This window comes from Sphaerodactylus townsendi, linkage group LG07 (assembly GCF_021028975.2).
Source record: "Sphaerodactylus townsendi isolate TG3544 linkage group LG07, MPM_Stown_v2.3, whole genome shotgun sequence".
Taxonomy (NCBI): domain Eukaryota; kingdom Metazoa; phylum Chordata; class Lepidosauria; order Squamata; family Sphaerodactylidae; genus Sphaerodactylus; species Sphaerodactylus townsendi.
The window spans coordinates 51,122,159-51,129,995 of NC_059431.1; the positions used below are offsets into that span (position 1 = coordinate 51,122,159).

At 42.2% G+C, this 7,837-nt stretch overlaps 1 pseudogene; it reads right to left on the minus strand.

Moving 5' to 3' along the window:
* Nucleotides 1–2,692: 2,692 nt before the first annotated feature.
* Nucleotides 2,693–3,354, minus strand: LOC125436984 (annotated as a pseudogene).
* Nucleotides 3,355–7,837: the final 4,483 nt, after the last annotated feature.

Sequence of the window (7,837 nt, forward strand, 5' to 3'; positions counted from 1 at the left end):
TGGGTGACCTTGGGCTTGTCACAGCTTTTCGGAGCTCTCTCAGCCCCACCCACCTTACAGGGTGTTTGTTGTGAGGGGGGAAGGGCAAGGAGATTGTAAGCTCCTTTGAGTCTCCTACAGGAGAGAAAGGGGAGATATAAATCCAAACTCTTCTTCTTCTTCTTCTTCTAAACTTAGGGCCTCAGATTATCCCTTTAAATCCATGCCGAATGGGGTGGATTTAAAAGGAGAATCTGGGGGAATTTGGGGGGTGCCTGCTGTCAGGGTGCAATTATTAAGCTAGCAGCACCAAACTTTCAGGGTATCTTTAGGAGACTCTCCTAATGATACCCCCCAGGTTTGGTGGAGTTTGGTTCAGGTGGTCCAAAGTTATGGAACCTCAAAGGTGTAGCCCCCATCTCCTATTAGCTTTCATTGGAAACAATGGGGAATGGGGGCACCCCCTTTGGGAGACCATAGATTTGGACCCTCTGGCCCAAACTTCACTAAACCTGGGTAGTCTCATCAGAAGAATCCCCCAAATAATCCCTGAAAGTTTGGTGCTGCTAGCCTAAACAGTGCGCCCCCTGCAGGCCAAAAACAAAAAAAACACTAAAATGTTTTAAAAACCCACAAACGGGGGATGGAGCTTCGGGCATGAATGGGGGGGGTTGAACCTGAGAAACCCCACCTTACCTACGTCCTTGGCCACACTACAGAGTGTAGGATACATGATTGTTTTTGTGCTGCCTGTAGGGTAAGACATTTTCTATAGTTTCATGGTGGTTTCCTTTCATTCCAATGCAAAAATCATATGAATTTATGAGGATCCATTTAAAATCATCTGGATCCAGCTATTACCCAGATTTGTGAGTTGGGGCATGTTCTATAATGTGATGGTGACTTTGAGATGACCAGGTGCAAAAAAACTTTGTTTGGTTGTGGCAGGGGATGGCAGCCACCGATAGGGGATGGGGATGGAAAACTCAGATTTTGCCACAGGCTCCATTTTTGCTAGCTATGCCTCTGCTCTCCACCCTCAAACAACAAGGAAGGATTCATGTTTAACTTTTCTGCTTGCTGAAGTAAAAACTCACCCCTTCCAGTCAAGAGTGAGATATCTCTCTCAGGTGGGCTTTTCTTTTGCCATGCAACAAGGGTCTTCCTGGAAGGTAGCATCTGAGTTTGTATGATGCTTGACCAACACTTTTCCTTTGGAAGGTGTGCCAAATGGTAAGCTTTCATACTTACCCAATTTCCTGCTTTTCATGCCTTCTCCCCATTTGGAAAAATACTGTTGATGATGTCTCAAGAAGTCCTGACCATAATTGGTGGTACATCTAGATATTCTGGCTGAATTTATTATTATTATTATTATTATTATTATTATTATTATTATTATTATTATTATTATTATTATTATTATTATTATTATTACATTTAATAGACCGGCCTACCCCCGAAGGGCTCAGGGCGGTTTATTCATTACAATTAATACTTTTAAACTTGTATTTTGATAATGCAGAGTCCCAATATAATGTAGTTGTTAGTGTGTTGGGCTAGGTCCTAAGAGATCCAAGTTTGAATCCCTATCTGCCTTGGAAGCTTGCTGATGTGCTCAGGCCAGTTGCACTCTCTCAGCCTAACCTATCTCACAGGACTTTTGTGAGTATAAAAATGAAGAAGAGGATAACAATATAATCTATAATCCTCAATGGGAAGAAAGGCAGGGTATAAATAAACAAATAAATAAAGTACAATATGGTATATTGCTGTTTAAATGAAGAACTGAGACTTGCTCAAGGTCACCCAGCAGGATTGTAGGAGTGCAGAAACGCATCTGGTTCACTAGACAAGCCTCTGCCACTCAGATGGAGGAGTGGGGAATCAAACCCAGTTCTCCAGATTAGAATCTTAACTACTACACCACACTGCTAATGGTTCCCAAACTGAGGCAGTCGTACATGATAGCATGTGGCAATGCATTGCCTCCAGATGTAATGAAAGATTCTTTCCTTAAGATGTCTCTAGAACAGCATTTTTGCAACTGTTCCTTACTGATGGTTGTTTCATTATTATACATCTTTTTTTAATTGCCTAAAACATGCCACAGGCAGAGAGAAATTTCTGGCAACGTGGCTACTAGAATAGCTATCTAGAATAGCTATCTTGCCATATAGACTGAATTGTATGGGTGTCTGTTGGACAGAAACAATTTTCTTTCAAGAACAAATTTGCACTGATGACATCTCAACCAACAAGCAAGATACTTTATATAGGAAGTTCTGCAAATTGAACAAAAATATTTTTCCCAAAGTCTAAATAGGATGTCATGATGAACAGATGTGTGCCTGCCACTAGTAGCCTCTAACAGATTTTCTGTGCATGCTACAGGATCTTAGCCAGATTGTACCATGGTAAATAATTTGCATGTTACAACATACAGTACGTTTTTTGTGTTCATATTTTATTATTTAATTTTAAAAGCATAGGGGCAACACATAAAATGTTATTTGAGTTAACATACTATGGTATGTTTTCAGAAGGCAATTAGAACATCCAGTTTGCTGTTGTCTTTGTTTTTTTTAAAACTTGTGTATAGTTCCTATCATTTATGGTTCAGAATCACCATTGTTCTCATAGACACGAGCTAAAGTGGAGTTTTCTGTGGAATCCAATTTCCAACACACAGCTGATGCAGAAAGCCCCAGTATCAAAAGTGTGATTCAGACAGCCAGACTCTCCCATTTCTAATCGCCTGGACACTCATCTTTTCCTGTATCACTGACAGGATGGCATGTGTTGTTAGTGGGGTTTCATATCTGCATATTGCTTTTGATTTCTGAGATGATGTAGAAAGATTTCTGAAAAAAAAATCTGAAGTAAAGTAGTAAATGAAAGGGTCAAAAAAATTCTGGGTGGCAACACACAATCTGTATCCTTGCAAATCTGTTCAAGGAGCAGTTAGTGATGACTTGAGAATGTACAAGAGCATACAAAAAAGATAGAATTGTAGCGTACAAAATGGACAATGAAGATAGCTACATGGATCACAATTATTCTGAAAACTCTCTTTCTGACAATCTGAGAAAAGGTTTCAGGTTTCCACAGAGTTCTCAGCACTACTGATGTCTAAGTAAAGTTGAACATCAAGGGAATAATGCAGCCAACCACTTCAATAAATATTGTAATCTTGGACAAGTAGGTTTTCCAAATGTTCTTGGAAAAGCCTTTGATACATATTGTTTTCATGTTGTACGCATTTGTGGTAGAAAACAAAGAGGCTGAGATCTTGCTGCTGAGAACCACAATCCAGATAGATGATAGTGAAGAAGAGGTGGACACTGATGGAGATGAAGAATAGCATACTCCCATAGATGCCGTTCAGGAGAGTGGCCTCTGAAATGTTTCAGCAAGCATCCTCCAAAAAACAGTACCTATTAAAGCTGTAGAAGATTTTGAATGGGCAAATTAAGACAAACAGCAAATCTAAGAACACCAGTCAAGAAAATGGTCATCTCATGTCACATTTTAATGTGAGTGCAGAAGAGGCACAGTTGATGATCACATCCAGGATGAACACCTTGTTGTAGACAGCTCCATAGAAGTTGAACTTGAACAAATCATCTGCCATACAGGTATGATTGTTGCTGTGATTTCCCATTCCAGCTCTTTCTTAATTTGTGTATGTTTATGAGTCATGGATTTCTGCTTTTCTTTAGAAACATACGCCTATGAGACAGCCTGAATGTCTGCTGCCACATAGTTGTAATGTGTTTGTTTTATGTATTTTCTAATTATTGGTCTTCAATCATAAGTAATATTTTATGTTGCCACATAGTTGGTGTGTGTGTGCTTTTCTCCCAAATAGAGACGATCCTATTAGAGTGGAACCAACATATCCCTACCTGGTAGCTAGCCTGCTCAGCGATCTGTATTCAAAGGTTCCTACTTGATATTCCATAGATTTGCACCATTTTGTTTTGGAGGCAGCTTTGGGTCTGCTTCCAGGGGAACAGCTTGGTTGGCTCTGCAGTTGTCAAGGACAACCCTTCATCTGGAATGCTATTGAGCAAGTGTGCTTTGTTGAAGATATGAAATCTACATGCACCTTTGGCTCAGCCTACTCCTGACCTTGGAGTCTGAATTTATATATGTGGAAAAGGGGTGGTTGGGAGGCACTCTGGAGAGAGGGGCTGGATAGGGAGCAGCAAACTATCTTCTTAATTATTTATTAAGGTACTTATTTCTATAGTCATGGACAAGTCATTTAATAATTCTATATTTCAAGGAGAGACCACTCTTATTCATCCCTCTTTATGCCTTAGCAACCAGGATTCATTATTCATACAACCTACAAGTGGGCAGGGGGCTGTAAAAACCTGCAGTTCCAGTGTGAGAATTAGCATGTGTAAATTGTTCTAGATTCAGACGTCTGCCTTTACCATGAAGAAGAATGCCAATTCAGACAGTCACAAAGGATAAAGAAAGACACTTTACTGTGAAGTGTTAATATTCTGCATACTTTAAGAGCTGTCAAACAAAACTTTTGTGTGATCCCTGCATTGTGTTTCAGAAAAGATGCTGGAAGAGGAGTGTTTGAAATGTTAACTAATCTCAGAAGTACATGTCATTGGTCACTGTCATCAAAATATTGTATGTGAGAGATACTGATTAATATAATTTCTAAACTTATATACTTTACTGTCATTGTAAACCTCATTGAGAAAAATGAAACTGTCTGCTTCAGGAAACTTATATATTTCTGTCATGGATGAGAGGCAGATGGATGTGTAGAACTTGACAGTTCATGAAGATGGAGCCACACAACCTGGGAACAGCACTATTCGGCTAGATAGACATTTTACAACTAAGAAAGAAAACATGCCATCTCTTTGAGATGATAACCTCTCTCTATTGTGCAAGCAGGATCTGGTTGGCTTTGGGCTCTAGAACCTGAGGTCCAGATTGGTTAGTGCTTTTTTTTGGCAAGGTCTGAGAAGGAGCTGTCCTTTTTAATGTATGTGAGATTTGAGTGAGTATGTATGTGTATGTATGGGATCCTGCGTGTGTGACCATGGGTGGAAATACAGAAGGACCAGCATGTGTACCAGACCTGCATCAATTTCTGTACCTCCAGCCAAAGAGGGACAGTTGCCCACAAACTGTAATTCTCACTTAATAATATTTTCCATGTTCTTTTATTTTCTTAGACTGCATCCTAGTTCTGCACTGTATTTACTCTGGCATTCTTCTTTGTAGTAATATAGCTGTTATAGTTAAGAAACATTATCTGGGTTACTCACCCATGTCCTAGACTGTTTGCCAGTTGCTGCTGTAAACCCTTTGGTGCTGCACCTTTAGGCAGTATAAAACACAAGGTCAGTTGAAGTGGGGAAAACCAGAGGTGGTGGCCACCAAAGGAGAATTCCAAAACTTGCCTAATATGGGAATTGGCAAGGGAATAAAGGTGACCTTCTGCCCCAGTTTCCAGATGTGATCCCTCTCACAGAGCAAGCGAGCGAGAGCGAGAAAGAGAGAGAGAGAGAACACAACTCAAATATACAAAATATTCAGTTCCTTTCAAGAAAAGCACTCAAAACGGTTATGATTACTAATTATGTCCAGTAAATAAACAAAAGTGAGAAATTCCAAACAATTCATAATGCAGGGCTTCTTTATTTCATCTATTCTTCTGCATAGGTTGTATGTAGCTATACAAAAAATAAGCAGTTCCTTCAATTTAGCTGTGTGCCTTCTCCTGTTACAGACCAAATCAACTCAGGAGCATAACATAGTTAAGACCCTAATAAACACTTCAGTTGCACTGGAGAAATTCTAATATAATTTTCTCTCTAATTGGGTCCACCACATAGCTATAAAAGAATAAACAATTTCCTCAATTTAGTTGTGGCTTTCCTTCTCCTGTTGCAGACAGGATCAACTGAGGAAGGTGGCCTCTTGCCAGTGGCATGGCTTCCAGGGGGCGCAGGGAGGGTGCACCACACACCAGGTGCATGGCTTTGGGTCACGTGGGGGGCAGAACATTCCCCCCTCCCCTTTACCCTCCCCCCATTAGTTGGCCACTCAGCTCACCCCCACTCCCCCTGCGACACCCCCCACACTTACTTTAGCAAACCGAGCAAGCTGGAGAGGAGGCCTGCCTGTGTTCCCTTCCAGGCTGCAAATGGCCTGGTGGGAACTACATTTCCCAGGAAACCCTGGGAAATGTAGTTTTCACCAGGTAATTTCCAGCCTGGAAGGGAACAAACAGACCTCTTCTCCAGCCTGCTCCGTTTGCTAAAGTAAGTGAGGGGGGCGCCACAGGGGGGGCAAAAGGTCACCCTCGACCCCCCTGCAATGCCCCCCACACTTACTTTAGCAAACCAAGCATGCTGGAGAAAAGGCCTGCCTGTTCCCTTCCTGGCTGCAAATGGCCTGGTGGGAACTACATTTCCCAGGAGACCATAGGAAATTTTGTTCCCACCAGGTCGTTTTCAGCCTGGAAGGGAACAGGCAGACCTCTTCTCCAACCTACTCAGTTTGCTAATGTAAGTGTGGGGGGCACCGCGGGGGGGGGAGGCAGGGGGAGGCACAAAAAAGCCAGAGTGTGCACCTGGTGCGCTTTGGCCCAGCTACACCTCTGCAGCTAGTAATATGTAAGCAAGCTTACCAATTTCACATGCTCATTGAGCTCTTGTTCACTGGGTCCTAAGATTCAACCAAAACACAAATACTAAAATGGCACGGGTTATACCTGCCTTTCAGTACAATCCTGAGGGCCACTGAGGCACAGACACTGTCTTATTTCCTAAGGGAATTCTGCAGAAGCTGGGGATGGGACAAAGGTCTCTGCAGCATGACCACATTGGCCACAACAGCCCCACCATCCTCAGAAACCATGCTGTTGAGCCCACAAGACATTATGGGGCAGTCTGTACAGATGGAGAATGAAAATGTTCATGTTCTCCTGGGGATCACAGGTGTGTTCTTTCAGGGATTGTAGACCTAACTGCAGACCTCTAAAATATTGAATGCAAGCCCGCCACTAGCCTGAGGATGGATACAGGGCAGCAGCAGGATGCCTCAGAGCGCAGAGCCAAGCCCTTTACACTGTAGGCACAGCAACACTGTAGGAAATGCTGTACATAGTGCTGCCATGAGGATATCGCCAAGAAGAAGAAGAAAATAGTTTGGATTTATGCCCCCCCTTTTCTCTCCTGTAAGGAGACTCAAAGGGACTTACAATCTCCTTTCCCTCCCCACTCCCACAATAAACACCCTGTGAGGTGGGTGGGGCTGAGAGATATCCGATGAGCTGTGTCTCACCCAAAGTCACCCAGATGGCATGTGTTGAAGTGCACAGGCTAATCTAATTCCACAGTTAAGCCTCCACAGCTCCAGTGGCAGAGCAGGGAATCAACCCGGTTCTCGAGATTAGAGTGCACATGCTCTTACCCACTACGCAACTGCTGCTCCAAGTCATGTCAGTGTATCTCAGAAGTATGAAAGCATAGCAGCCAGACATCTCTTTGAGTGTTTTTGCCCCCTTTCAGGGTTACACTGTGTATTAAGGCTGCCAAATGCCACATTCTCCTGGTTCCCTCAGTATGTCTGCCTTTAGGATTTCTCATGTGCTTTCCGATAGAGCTCTGCAAATGACACATTAATTGCCTATAAAAGGCAGTTTGTCTTCCTTGGAAGATTTGATAAAAGAACATTAATAAAGAATATCATAAAGAACATTAATGAAAAAATAGAAATGTAAAACTTCTTGACATTTCCCAGCAGTGACATCATTGCATTGCCAACAGTTCTCTACTACAGGGTTTTGACTGACTGCTTGAGCATTAATGGA